This window comes from Mauremys mutica, chromosome 6 (assembly GCF_020497125.1).
Source record: "Mauremys mutica isolate MM-2020 ecotype Southern chromosome 6, ASM2049712v1, whole genome shotgun sequence".
Taxonomy (NCBI): Eukaryota; Metazoa; Chordata; order Testudines; family Geoemydidae; genus Mauremys; species Mauremys mutica.
The window spans coordinates 94,971,098-94,983,709 of record NC_059077.1 but is presented as its reverse complement, the minus strand read 5'-3'; the positions used below and the strand labels follow the sequence as shown (position 1 = coordinate 94,983,709).

At 42.4% G+C, this 12,612-nt stretch overlaps 1 protein-coding gene across 1 annotated transcript in view; it reads right to left on the bottom strand.

The window, feature by feature from the left end:
- The window catches only part of GCNT1 (glucosaminyl (N-acetyl) transferase 1), a 58,969-nt gene that overhangs the window by 45,635 nt on the left and 722 nt on the right, over positions 1–12,612 (bottom strand). The window contains exon 2 of the mRNA XM_045022110.1: positions 7,055–7,208. The gene's annotated coding sequence lies outside the window, so the exon portion shown is untranslated. The remainder of the gene's footprint in view (positions 1–7,054; positions 7,209–12,612) is intronic.

Genomic DNA, 12,612 nt, shown 5'->3' with positions numbered 1-12,612 from the left:
GCTTGAACTGGTCGGGGTTCCCAGATGATGCTGGTAGCTGAGGGCAGGAGGCAGGCAGAGTCCCCAGCACGATCAGTCAGGAGAAGATGGAGTCCTAGTGGAACTGATGCAGAGTTTGGATCTAAGCATCAGAACCCTGACTGGAGGGTGAGTAGGGATTTTTGTAGAGAAAATACAATTGTTCAAGGGAGAACAATAGATTTGTTTATAGGTAAGGCTGATAACTCAAGGATTTTCTTTAGACTAGACAAAAGGAGCTGATCATTCTTGGCTATGGGTGGTGTTTTCTTCCAGGGAGCTCACAATGCAACTAGGCAGCTTCAGTATTTGGATATCAATTAAGGATTCATTACTAAAATTGGTCTGATAATTGCTGAGCTGGGTGTGTGCAGACATAGGTTCATTAGCATCTGGAGCAGAGATTCCCATGATGCAGTGCTTCCCTGCTTTTATTCTGGTCCCAGAATTCAGTGTGGTTCTTGGCTCTCCATTCCGTATGCAAATTGAGATGTCTTCCTGTTCCATCTTTCATGCAGGGGAGGCTAGGGGAGTTGTCTCTGCTCTCCATTCTGTATGCTAATGGGGATGTCTTAATCTTGTCACCCTTGTCAGGAGGGGTCTAGGTGTGTCTCCCAACACCCTTCCCTGCTCTCTGCAAGTTTTTTTCTCTGATGGGTTTTGGTTTAAGCAGAGGCTGGGGGGTGTGGTGGTGTCTTTCATGAGTCAGGCTGGATACTGCACCCTGGTTCCCCAAGAACACAGAAGTGTCTGGTATCACTGGTCTAGCAGCTCTGATCTATGCAGCAATAGTAACACTCTGCCATCTACTAGTCTTAATTACAGCCACATACTCCCAGTCCTGACTTCCTCAAAACAATCTAGATGGAGCTACTACAAGGTGAGTGCATAACTGGTTGGAAAACCATTCCCAGAGAGTAGTTATCAGTAGCTCATAGTCATGCTGGAAGGGCATAACAAGTGGGGTCCCCAGGGATCGGTTCTGGGTCTGGTTCTGCTAAATATCTTCATCAGTGATTTAGATAATGGCATAGAGAGTACACTTATAAAGTTTGTGGACAATACCAAGCTGGGAGGGGTTGCAGTTTATCTGGATAAACTGGAGAAATAGTCCGAAGTAAATAGGATAAAATTCAATAAGGACAAATGCAAAGTACTCCACTTTGTTAAAGAACAATCAGTTCCATGCATACAAAATGTGAAATGACTGCCTAGGAAGGAGTACTGCGGAAAGGGATTTTGGGGTCATAGTGAATCATAAGCTAAATATGAGTCAACAGTGTAACGCTGTTGCAAAAAAAGCAAATATAATTCTGGGATATGTTAGCAGGAGTATTATAATCGAGACACGAGAAGTAATTCCATTCTACTCGGCACTGATTAGGCCTCAACTGAAGTATTGTGTCCAGTTCTGGGCACCACATTTCAGGAAAGATGTGGACAAATTGGAGAAAGTCCAGAGAAGAGCAACAAAAATGATTAAAGGTCTAGAAAACATGACCTATGAGGGAAGATTGAAGGAATTGGGTTTGTTTAGTCTGAAGAAGAGAAGACTGAGAGGGGACATAACAGTTTTCAAATACATAAAAGGTTGTTACAAGAAGGAGGGAGAAAAAATGTTGTTCTTAACCTCTGAGGACAGGACAAGAAGCAATGGGCTTAAACTGCAGCAAGGGCGGTTTAGGTTGGACATTAGGAAAAACTCCCTAACTGTCAGGGTGGTTAAGCACCGGAATAAATTGCCTAGGGAAGTTGTGGAATCTCCATCATTGGGGATTTCTAAGAGTAGGTTGGACAAACACCCGTCAGGGATGATCTAGATAATACTTAGTCCTGCCTTGAGTGCAGGGGACAGGACTAGATGACCCCTCAAATTCCCTTCCATTTCTATGATTCTATGAAAACTATGTGCCCTGAAGTGTTCAGCCCTTTCCTAGACATCTCAGAGAAACAAGGTTCATTGTTCCTGTAAAGAGATAAAACCACATCACACCTTATTAACCTAAATGGGGTAAATATACTCTTTAAACACAGCACTTAGATGGTTTGTGGTAAAAATGAAATACATTTATTAGCAGAACAGGCGTAGGATTAAGTGAATTCAAATATAAGGAATGAAGACAGAGTTATAAGTAAACAAAACAAAATATGCTTCTATAGGTCTAAAGCTTAACTTAGCAAGGCTTTGTTTAAGATGGTTTCTCTTACTAGTCATTCTTTATCCCAGCCCTGGCTGACTTTCCCTCAGTCAGGGCCTTCCACAAAAATATCAGCCATGGGCTTCCCTTTTTTCTTTAGGTCAGTGGTGCTGGTTCTCAAACCGGGGGTTGGTACCCCAAAGTGGATCACAATCCTGTTTTAATGGGGTCCCCAAGGCTGGCATTAGACTTGCTGGGGCCTGGGGCCAAAGCCCAAGCCTCGCCGCCCAGGGCCAAAGCTGAAGCCCAAGGTGGTGGGGCTTGGGTCCCCCCACTCCCCCACCCCGCTTAGGTGGTCTCAGGTTTCAATACCCCCTCCTGGGGTCACATAGTAATTTTTGTTGTCAGAAGGGGGTCGCGGTGCAATGAAGTTTGAGAACTGCTGCCTTAGGTGAAAGAAGGTTTCTTTGCCTAAGAAGGTTTCTCACCAATACTCAGTTCCAGAGACTTCAATGCCTACCCCCCTTCTCAGCTTGCTAGAGTTCTGTTCTCTTGTTTCTGTCTAGTGTTGCATGCTAAAGATGGCTTCTGTACTTGTTTATATCAAACAAAGTTCAATTACTTTGTTTCAAGAGGCAGGATGACATCATGCTGTTTCCCCTTCATATGTGTTTCCCATCTCCTGTATGATTTCAATGTAAATAAGGCTTCCATTGTTTTGATGCTACCATGCATAATTTACATAGGAGACAGGTAAATAGCTGCCCAACTTACTGTCTGGGTGGGACTGTTCATTCCCTTGTTCACACTTTAAAGCATAATATTAATGAGTATTCATAATTCCTATATAGTGTTAACATACACATTTCACAATATTAATCACAAGCGTGGTATGGGCACTCATAAAAGACTGGACATGATACACTAATATCATATTCAACCAGTTGATTCAATTGCTTGTTATTAGACACTCTCCCCCCTTTCTTTATAGCTTAGATAAAGTTTATTTTCTTTGCTTGGGTATAGTCACGCTGTATATTTTCCCCCACACACACTTGTTAGCTTACTAGCTTTATCTAATATGTATATCCATTCTCATTGTCTTTCAAAGAACTTTGGAAGTAAGTGCCTAGTGGAGAAATCACTTTCCTTTGTTTAAGGTGGGGTAACTTCTGTTTGACTGGCAAAGACAGTTTAAAAATTACAATTTCACTGTAGGTCCATAGCTTTGCTTGCACCTACATTACACAATGATATTAACTACTGAGTTATGAGCTTTCCAATAACACAGTACATGACACCTTTTAGATATCGGTTATAACAATAATCACTTGGGGTACACTGGGCTGGTCAGGCCTGCTGAAATGCCCAGCTAGATATTAGCATGGCCCTTATGTGTCCCAGATTCAGCACGTCCCTATTCCCACCTTCACAACACAACTGTACTGGCAGTAACCTACTTGATGAGCAAACCCCACAGTATTTTGGGCACTGCAGGGATCTTTAGCTTAGGTAAAAGCAGCGTTGCTGCAGAGTAAATGGGGGAAGCTAAAAACACAAAAGAGTAAGGTTCAGCAAGAGAGAGAGAAGCAACCAGCTTAACCATACAAGTTATTTATTGAATACTGGTGATAACTACACAAGGAGGGCTAAACCAACATAACCTACATTATTAAAGGTTAATACCTAAGGTAGACAGGAAAAATGAAAAGAGAGAGAGAAAAGGGGATCTCACCACTCCCTGAAGCTTGAACTGGTCGGGGTTCCCAAATGATGTTGATAGTTGAGGGTCCTGAGGGCAGGAGGCAGGCAGAGTCCCCAGCACGATCAGTCAGGAGAAGATGGAGTCCTAGTGGAACTGATGCAGAGTTTGGATCTAAGCATCAGAACCCTGACTGGAGAGTGAGTAGGGATTTTTGTAGAGAAAATACAATTGTTCAAGGGAGAACAATAGATTTGTTTATAGGTAAGGCTGATAACTCAAGGATTTTCTTTAGACTAGACAAAAGGAGCTGATCACTCTTGGCTATGGGTGGTGTTTTCTTCCAGGGAGCTCACAATGCAACTAGGCAGCTTCAGTATTTGGATATCAATTAAGGATTCATTACTAAAATTGGTCTGATAATTGCTGAGCTGGGTGTGTGCAGACATAGGTTCATTAGCATCTGGAGCAGAGATTCCCATGATGCAGTGCTTCCCTGCTTTTATTCTGGTCCCAGAATTCAGTGTGGTTCTTGGCTCTCCATTCCGTATGCAAATTGAGATGTCTTCCTGTTCCATCTTTCATGCAGGGGAGGCTAGGGGAGTTGTCTCTGCTCTCCATTCTGTATGCTAATTGGGATGTAAAGTGACCTATATTTAGAGTGCTAACAGGTCACTGTGACCAGAAAAGTAATTTATATTTACTAAATGAGCACAAAGACAGGTTGTGCGATCATGCAAAGTCCAAGAAACAGTTGAGAATCTGCTGTGGCAATGCAAGGAGAATTACACAAAGAAAGATTCTTTATGAAGAATGGAAACTCCTCAAGGTGAAAGAAAATAGTCTGAAAGGATTGGTGAGAGTAGGGTAGCATTAAAAAAACATTACTTTGCTTTTTAAGGATACAGGACTGGGAAAGAGGATGTAGGTTTTTGCTTATGAAAAAAATGAGGTAGGTGGCAGTCATAGACTCTCATACTGCATCTGCTACACCATAAAATTACTGGAAAGAAAGAAGGGGGCTCGAGCTAGTGCCTGGTCTAGGTTGGAGTATGATGGTCTGAGCAAAGCATGTGAGGCTGGGGGCTGCTGAGTGCTAGTGTCTGGCTGAAGTTGGTGAGGTTGTGATGTAGGAGCAGGCTAGGTAGAAGACTGTGGATGACCCCAGCTGAAACGAGGCTGAACATTGACACTGACAGTGGGGGGAGGGCAGAAAGTTGCCTTGGACTATGAAGGAGAGTAGGTAGGGGATGAGGAATCATCTCAGATCAGGGGGAAAAAAAGACTAGCTACATCAGGATCTGAAGAAGGAATGCATAGACATGAAAAAGGAATACATAGACATGACATGCATCCAACGAAGTGGGTATTCACCCACGAAAGCTCATGCTCCAAAATGTCTGTTAATCTATAAGGTGCTACAAGACTCTTTGCTGCTTTTATGAAAAACAGGGTAAAAGTAAACTTGTGAGTTCAATCCTTGAGGGGGCCACTTAGGGATCTGGGGCAAAAATTGGTCCTGCTAGCAAAGGCAGGGGGCTGGACTCGATGACCTTTCGAGGTCCCTTCCAGTTCTAGGAGATAGTTATAAAACTGGAGATATACCAATCAAATCAGCGACAGAAGATATGAAATATGACCTGTTAACCCCTTGAAAATGGCAGACTGGATAAAGCAAAGTGTTGGTGACATACAAAGAGCTGAAGGAATGCACAGTGGATATCTGATAGAATACACACACAAGGAGCATGCTGAAAAAACTTCTTAACATTGTAACCTTACGGAAATTTACTTGTCAACTGCCTGTCACTTTCCAGGTGCAATCCAGACCAATGAGGGGTTGTCACTGCCTGTCCCTCATCCTTGGGTACTTCACAATGCTTTTCTGTTTGCTCCCAACAAGGGCTGTTCACAGCCTATTAACAGACAGGTTACACCCTGAGTGTCAATGTGTTCTGCATTGTACAGCCCTCTCATCGACAAATTTAGATATTAAAGGTCTATTGCCCCTGTACAGGGTCAATATTCAACAGTTAGCTACTTTAACTGGAGTTACCAAACAGCTGAGTTTAAATGCAGCACTGGACTGGGTCAGATTTTACAAAAAAAGCAAGATTATTTATTTAACTACAAAGAGAGAGGTCTTAAGTGAGTACATGTATAAGGCATTAAAGTCAGAAATGGTTACAAGAGAAATGAAGATAAAACACTATCTAGTAACCAAAATGTAACAAACTGGACTTGGTTCAAAGTAAAATACTTACCACAGGTTCACAGCAACATGGCTGACCAAATTCTTAGGTCAGGCTCTCCTGTCAAAGTCAAAGGGTTGGTTCCTTTGTCTTTTTAGGTGAAGGTGAGAGAGAAAGACCTTGGTGGGGTGGAGGGGTTTTTTGTTTGTTTGTTTTTGTTTTTGGGGTTTTTTGGCCCTTCATTTTTATAGTCCAGTTACCCTTTGAAGTGGATTTTAAAGGATTACCCCTCAAAGCAAAGTTTATTCAAACAGTAAAGAAAACAATGGGAGTCTAGGGCTAAAGGTGCCCCCATGCTCTTTCTTATTCCCTGTGTATGCTAACATGCAGATTTGCCTTTTCTCCCTCTTGCCATATCTAGAAACTTGTTTACTAATTATATGTAAATTGAGATAAACACAAATTCCTTTGTTTAAGATAGACCTACTTAACCATTCCTGCCTACGCCGGACTATGTGGGTTTGAACATGGGCTACCAACATCATTTGAGGGAAATTCATAACTTTACATATAATGTTGCTACACACATTTCACCATGATATTATTGACCAGTGAGTTATTAGTTTTCAAATGATACCTCACAAGGCATATTTTGTACAAAGATTATTACAATGTGTAGGGTGTGAATACAGGGATAGATTCAGTCACAGCACTGTAATGGTATTCTGAGAGTTTCCAGGGTTCAAGTTCCACTAATATCACTATTGAAAGCCAATGGTTTATTCCAATAATTGTTTCAGCTTAAGTCCAAAGACCCCACACCACCTTATTCTTGCAGGTGCAATGCTGAAGGGAGCTGAGAACAGAGCTCCACAGTTGCTCTTGGACAGGCGCAGTTACAATGTGTGACATGACACCTGAATGGCAATGCTGACATAACGTAATTGTTTATTTATTACTATGTTGTGCTATTTCAATGAAGGTGTTAAGTATTTTTCTTTTACCCTGTTTTAGTAAACTGATCCTTCAGTGTCCAGTGAAACATGTGAGGCTGCTGTGCACAGCTGCTATAGTGCTTCATGCTCTAGCTCCAAGACTGGTAGAAGAGTTAGGGCACACAGAGTACCTAGGCCTCCTGGAGGTGGTGAATTGATCTCTCTGTAACCAAGAACAAAGAAAGAGATAAGTAGCTAGGCCAATAATCTTCCTTTTAACATAATGTTAATAGCAGTTCTGCTTAGCCTTTAAAACAGGGGTTTTCAAACAGGGGGTTGTGAGGTTTTTACGTGTGTGTGTGTGTGCGGGGGTGTCGTGAGCTGTCGGCCTCCACCACAAATCCTGCTTCACCTCCAGTATTTATAATAGTGTTAAATATAAAGTATTTTTAATATATAAGGGGGGAGGGATTGCACTCAGAGGTGTGCTATGTAAAAGGGTCACCAGTACAAAAGTTTGAGAACCACTGCTTTAAAATCACTATTTTCACCAATTTTTGTCTAATCAATCTAATTCTAGTTTAGGTATATTTAGTTATGTTGCCATTTTGGTGAAGGCATGTTCCCCATCAATCCTTCCAAGTTCATGAGGTCCATTTGTAAAACAGTAATCTTTCATTTTGGGATTTTAAATTTGACTATAATTTTGTCTCTCTCTCAATGTTTTCTTGTGGTAGTTTTGAATGTTCCTTACCTTGTGCGGTACATATACAGGCTAGGAAGTTGACTAGAAGTGGTGGATTTAAGTAAAAAATCAGAACTTGATGCTGCTGTGAAGTATTGGGAGATAAGCAGTACAACCTATAGAATTGTTAGAGGGCCTCTTCTTCAGAGTTGTTAAATGAAAGTACTTTCTAGTCAAAGAAATAAGGAGAAGGGAAATAAGGAGCATTTAGTGCCCCTAGCCAACATTTGCTTTCAGTAATAATGGACTTATCCATGAAAAACATGTACACCACCATACGAACTCTTGCCCGAACATTGGGCCTTATCCAAAGCCTATTAAAGAACAAATCATGTCAAACCAATCTGATAGCTTTCTTTGATAGGATAACAAGTCTTGTGGATAAGGGAGAAGCAGTGGATGTGGTATACCTAGACTTTAGTAAGGCATTTGGTACGATCTTGTATGATATTCTTATCAATAAACTAGGCAAATACAACTTAGATGGGGCTACTATAAGGTGGGTGCATAACTGGCTGGATAACTGTATTCAGAGAGAAGTTATTAATGGTTCCCAATCCTGCTGGAAAGGTATAACAAGTGAGGTTCTGCAGGGGTCTGTTTTGGGACCAGCTCTGTTCAATATCTTCATCAACGACTTAGATATTGGCATAGAAAGTACACTTATTAAGTTTGCAGATGATACCAAACTAGGAGGGATTGCAACTGCTTTGGAGGATAGGGTCATAATTCAAAATGATCTGGACAAATTAGAGAAATGGTCTGAGGTAAACAGGATGAAGTTTAATAAAGACAAATGCAAAGTGCTCCACTTAGGAAGGAACAATCCGTTTCACACATACAGAATGGAAAGAGACTGTCTAGGAAGGAGTACGGCAGAAAGGGATCTAGGGGTTATAGTGGACCACAAGCTAAATATGAGTCAACAGTGTGATGCTGTTGCAAAAAAAGAAAGCATGATTCTGGAATGCATTAACAGGTGTGTTGTGAGCAAGACACGAGAAGTCATTCTTCCGCTCTACTCAGAGCTGGTTAGGCCTCAACTGGAGTATTGTGTCCAGTTCTGGGCACCGCATTTCAAGAAAGATGTGGAGAAATTGGAGAGGGTCCAGAGAAGAGCAACAAGAATGAATAAAAGTCTACATAACATGACGTATGAAGGAAGGCTGAAAGAATTGGGTTTGTTTAGTTTGGAAAAGAGAAGACTGAAAGTGGACATGATAGCAGTTTTCAGGTATCTAAAAGGGTTTCATAAGGAGGAGGGAGAAAACTTGTTCACCTTAGCCTCTAAGGATAGAACAAGAAGCAATGGGCTTAAACTGCAGCAAGGGAGGTTTAGGTTGGACATTAGAAAAAAGTTCCTAACTGGCAGGGTGGTTAAACACTGGAATAAATTGCCTAGAGAGGTTGTGCAATCTCCATCTCTGGAGATATTTAAGAGTAGGTTAGATAAATGTCTATCAGGGATGGTCTAGACCAGGAATAGGCAACCTATGGCACAGGTGCCGAAGGCGGCACGTGAGCTGATTTTCAGTGGCACTCACACTGAGCAGGTCCTGGCCACCAGTCAGGGAGATCTGCATTTTAATTTAATTTTAAATGAAGCTTCTTAAACATTTTAAAAACCTTATTTACTTTACATACAACAATAGTTTAGTTATATATTATAGACTTATAGAAAGAGACCTTCTAAAAATGTTAAAATGTATTACTGGCACGTGAAACCTTAAATTAGAGTGAATAAATGAAGACTCGGCAAACCACTTCTGAAAGGTTGCTGACCCCTGATCTAGACAGTATTTGGTCCTGCCATGAGGGCAGGGAACTTAGCTCGATGACCTCTTGAGGTCCCTTCCAGTCCTAGAGTCTATGAAAGTCAATGGAAAAATGGCCTTCACTTACTGGCCTTTGGATCTAGCCCAAACTGTTATCTTTGTCTCCATGTTCACCGCACTACTAGTAGGGTTGCCAGGTGTCTGGTTTTTTTTACTAGAATGCCTGGTCAAAAAGGGACCCTGGTGGCTCCAGTCAGCACTGCTGCCCAGGCTGCTAAAAGTCCAGTCATGTTGCCAGAGTGGCTGCGGGGGAGGGGGGACAGCAGGGGAGGGGCCAGGGGCTAGCCTCCCCGGCAGGGAGCTCAAGAGCCGGGCAGGAGAGTCCCATGGGCTATAGTTTGCCCACCTCTGCTCTAAGAGGTAGAGTTGCCGTCTGCTCCTGGTGGTGGGGGAGGTGGTGGTACCAAGCTGCTGCCCTTGCACTCCAAGTCAGAGCTAGCCCCCAAGCATGTGTGCAAGGCTGTGGGATGGGACTACAGGTATTTCATATTATGGTGTGCTTAGGGTACTGGATTGCCTGCATTTGGGTCTCCCTCCAAAAATAATGATGAGGGCCAGGAGACTTGTGGGTGCTTGGCATATTTGCCTGCTCTCTGTAAACCTAAACCAGTATCCTATGTAATTCCAAGATACTTCCTCTATTCAAACCTGTTTCTATAGAAACAAAATTTAAAAGAGCCCATCCATTAATCAAAACAAGAATATCTGTAAGTTTGACAGCAGAAGGAATGGGAGGGACAAGGTGCTTTATCCTGAAAGCACTGGGAGTTTTGTCAATGACTTCCTATGAGAAGACTGAGACCCAAATTGAACCCTAACATTGTTTTCTGTGTAACTGACAAATGTAATATCATGATCTGCTTACATACAGGCTTGCCTGCACATGTTTTGTTCTGCACAAGTTTTTTCCAGAACAAAGGTTTGTGCACACAGTATTGTGGAATAACTATGGGGAAATAACTGATCACATGGCTGGCTTTTTATCTAAATCCCTATAAATCAGTGTGTACACATAGCACTCACTTGCTGGGGAAAAAAAAAAAGCACTCCACATTCTGGGCAAGTATCTTCAATGCTTTGTCCCATTGCTGGTATCTCTGTATTAAGGGTTTTTCCTCTGGTGGAAATACCTACCAGAAGCCACTGGCATTCTGGGAACTGGGGTCAAACTAATATTTTCATGGTGGTTCTTCTGGCATCCCCATGATTGTTTCTTGCAAGCCAGTGCCATTTTCAAACTGCTGCCAGCATAGAGGAAACACTGCTTTGCACCATTGTCCTGGCACTTGCATCCACATCAGAGTCTGTGTATTATTTGCAAGTGCACATCCAAGAGCTTTGAACGTCAGCCACTGTGCTTCTAAGCTGATCACCTGGCTGATCACTCAGGTTTAGCAACATTAATGTGGGGTGTCCAGGAAACGTCCATAATGCTAGAATCATTTGACACCTGTGCCTGTGTAATTAATGAAAAATGGAATTTTTGCTTCCAGCACCACTATGGACACTAATGATATTGTGATACCTACTCCTATTGTGGGGACCTGTCTGACCCTCTGCTTTTCTGGCTTATGAAGCCATTTACTGGGTACTTGGTTAGGAGAAAGGACCTGTCCAACTGTACCCTGAGCAACTGCAGAATGACTGGAGTTTGTTTGAAAGGGCGAGAGGGAGATGGCACTGTCATGATAAGACTGGGGGCTGTTACCCCAAGGGGAGTAAGGCAACACTTTGGAGAGAAAATACTTGAGAAATGGTAGGGGGAAAGATAGAAAAGGAAAGCCCCTTTTCTCTGAAGAGCAGACGCGGCTCCCTTCTGTGTCTGTCACCAGTGGATTTAGCTTACAATAAGGGTGATCTTCCCACACTGTGTGATGTAATAAAAATGAAGAAAAGACAAGGTAATATGGTGCAAACAAAGGTAGGTGTATTCAGGGTAAAGGTACAGAAAATGTGGGACGGGGAAGAAACACAAACTGAATTGTACAGTCATTCAGTGACTGGCTCTAGGAGCTTGAAGCTCAGACCCACAAAACCTCCCTTTGCACTCAAAAAAATAAAATAAATGAAACCCCAATACAGAAACCTTTCCTACAATTTAGGCGCAATGGACATTATGCACGGACACGAAGCCCAGGATCTTCTACTCTCTGGCTAATTTGAAGCCTTTGAGGAGGACCGCTGGGGAGTCCCGACAACTGCTGGATTTTGTTGCAGGCTGGGAAACCCTCTTGGCTGATGGACACCAAGAAAGCAGGACCCTCCACAGGTGAAAAGGATTCAGTTCGCTGTCGTGGGGATAGTGATGGCAAGCTTCTCCTTCCTCAATCTTGCTGCGGGATAGATGGTACTCTTCTCTCCAGCTCTGGAGAGTTGGGCAGACCCGACCATGCACTCGCTGCTGCTGGAATGGGCAGGCCCAAGCAGACGCTGAACAAGATCTTATATAATCTCTCAAGTGGAAAAAGTTTGGAGGGAATAGAATGTTGGGGGTTGGCTCTGCTGGGAAAAACTGGTTCAGTCCGGTTTGAGCCAGAGGACTCCAGTGTCTAAGTTGTAAATAAGTTTGCTTACAGAGATAGAGTCCAAGGGTCATAGTTCATATACTCCATATTAAATTCTATTGAAGCCAGTGATTTACTTAACATTACTTCAAAAATACATAATTAAAATACCTTCTTGAACATATTAAACAAAACCAACCATTTTTAACTAACAGAGCTGCTGAGCAACCTGCCTCATGATGACTACTTGTATTCTGCCCAGTAGCTGTGAGAGCAAGGGAAAAAGCTTCACTGAGGGATGGAAGGGAAAGGTACTGAGACTTTCACAGTGTTATGAACAGCCAGAGGGGCTGTCTCTGCAAACTGTAGCATATCCTCAGCCATGCCCTGTGCTCCTAATTTGAGGTTAGGAGCTGAAATGTAGTTTTATTATGCATTGTTGTATGGCTTCATTATTCTGTGTTCATGGCTTTAATGAAATAGAAGTTTTATTTTGCTTTTAAGTGATTTATACAACAGTGTTTGGGAAGAGCATTTTATTAG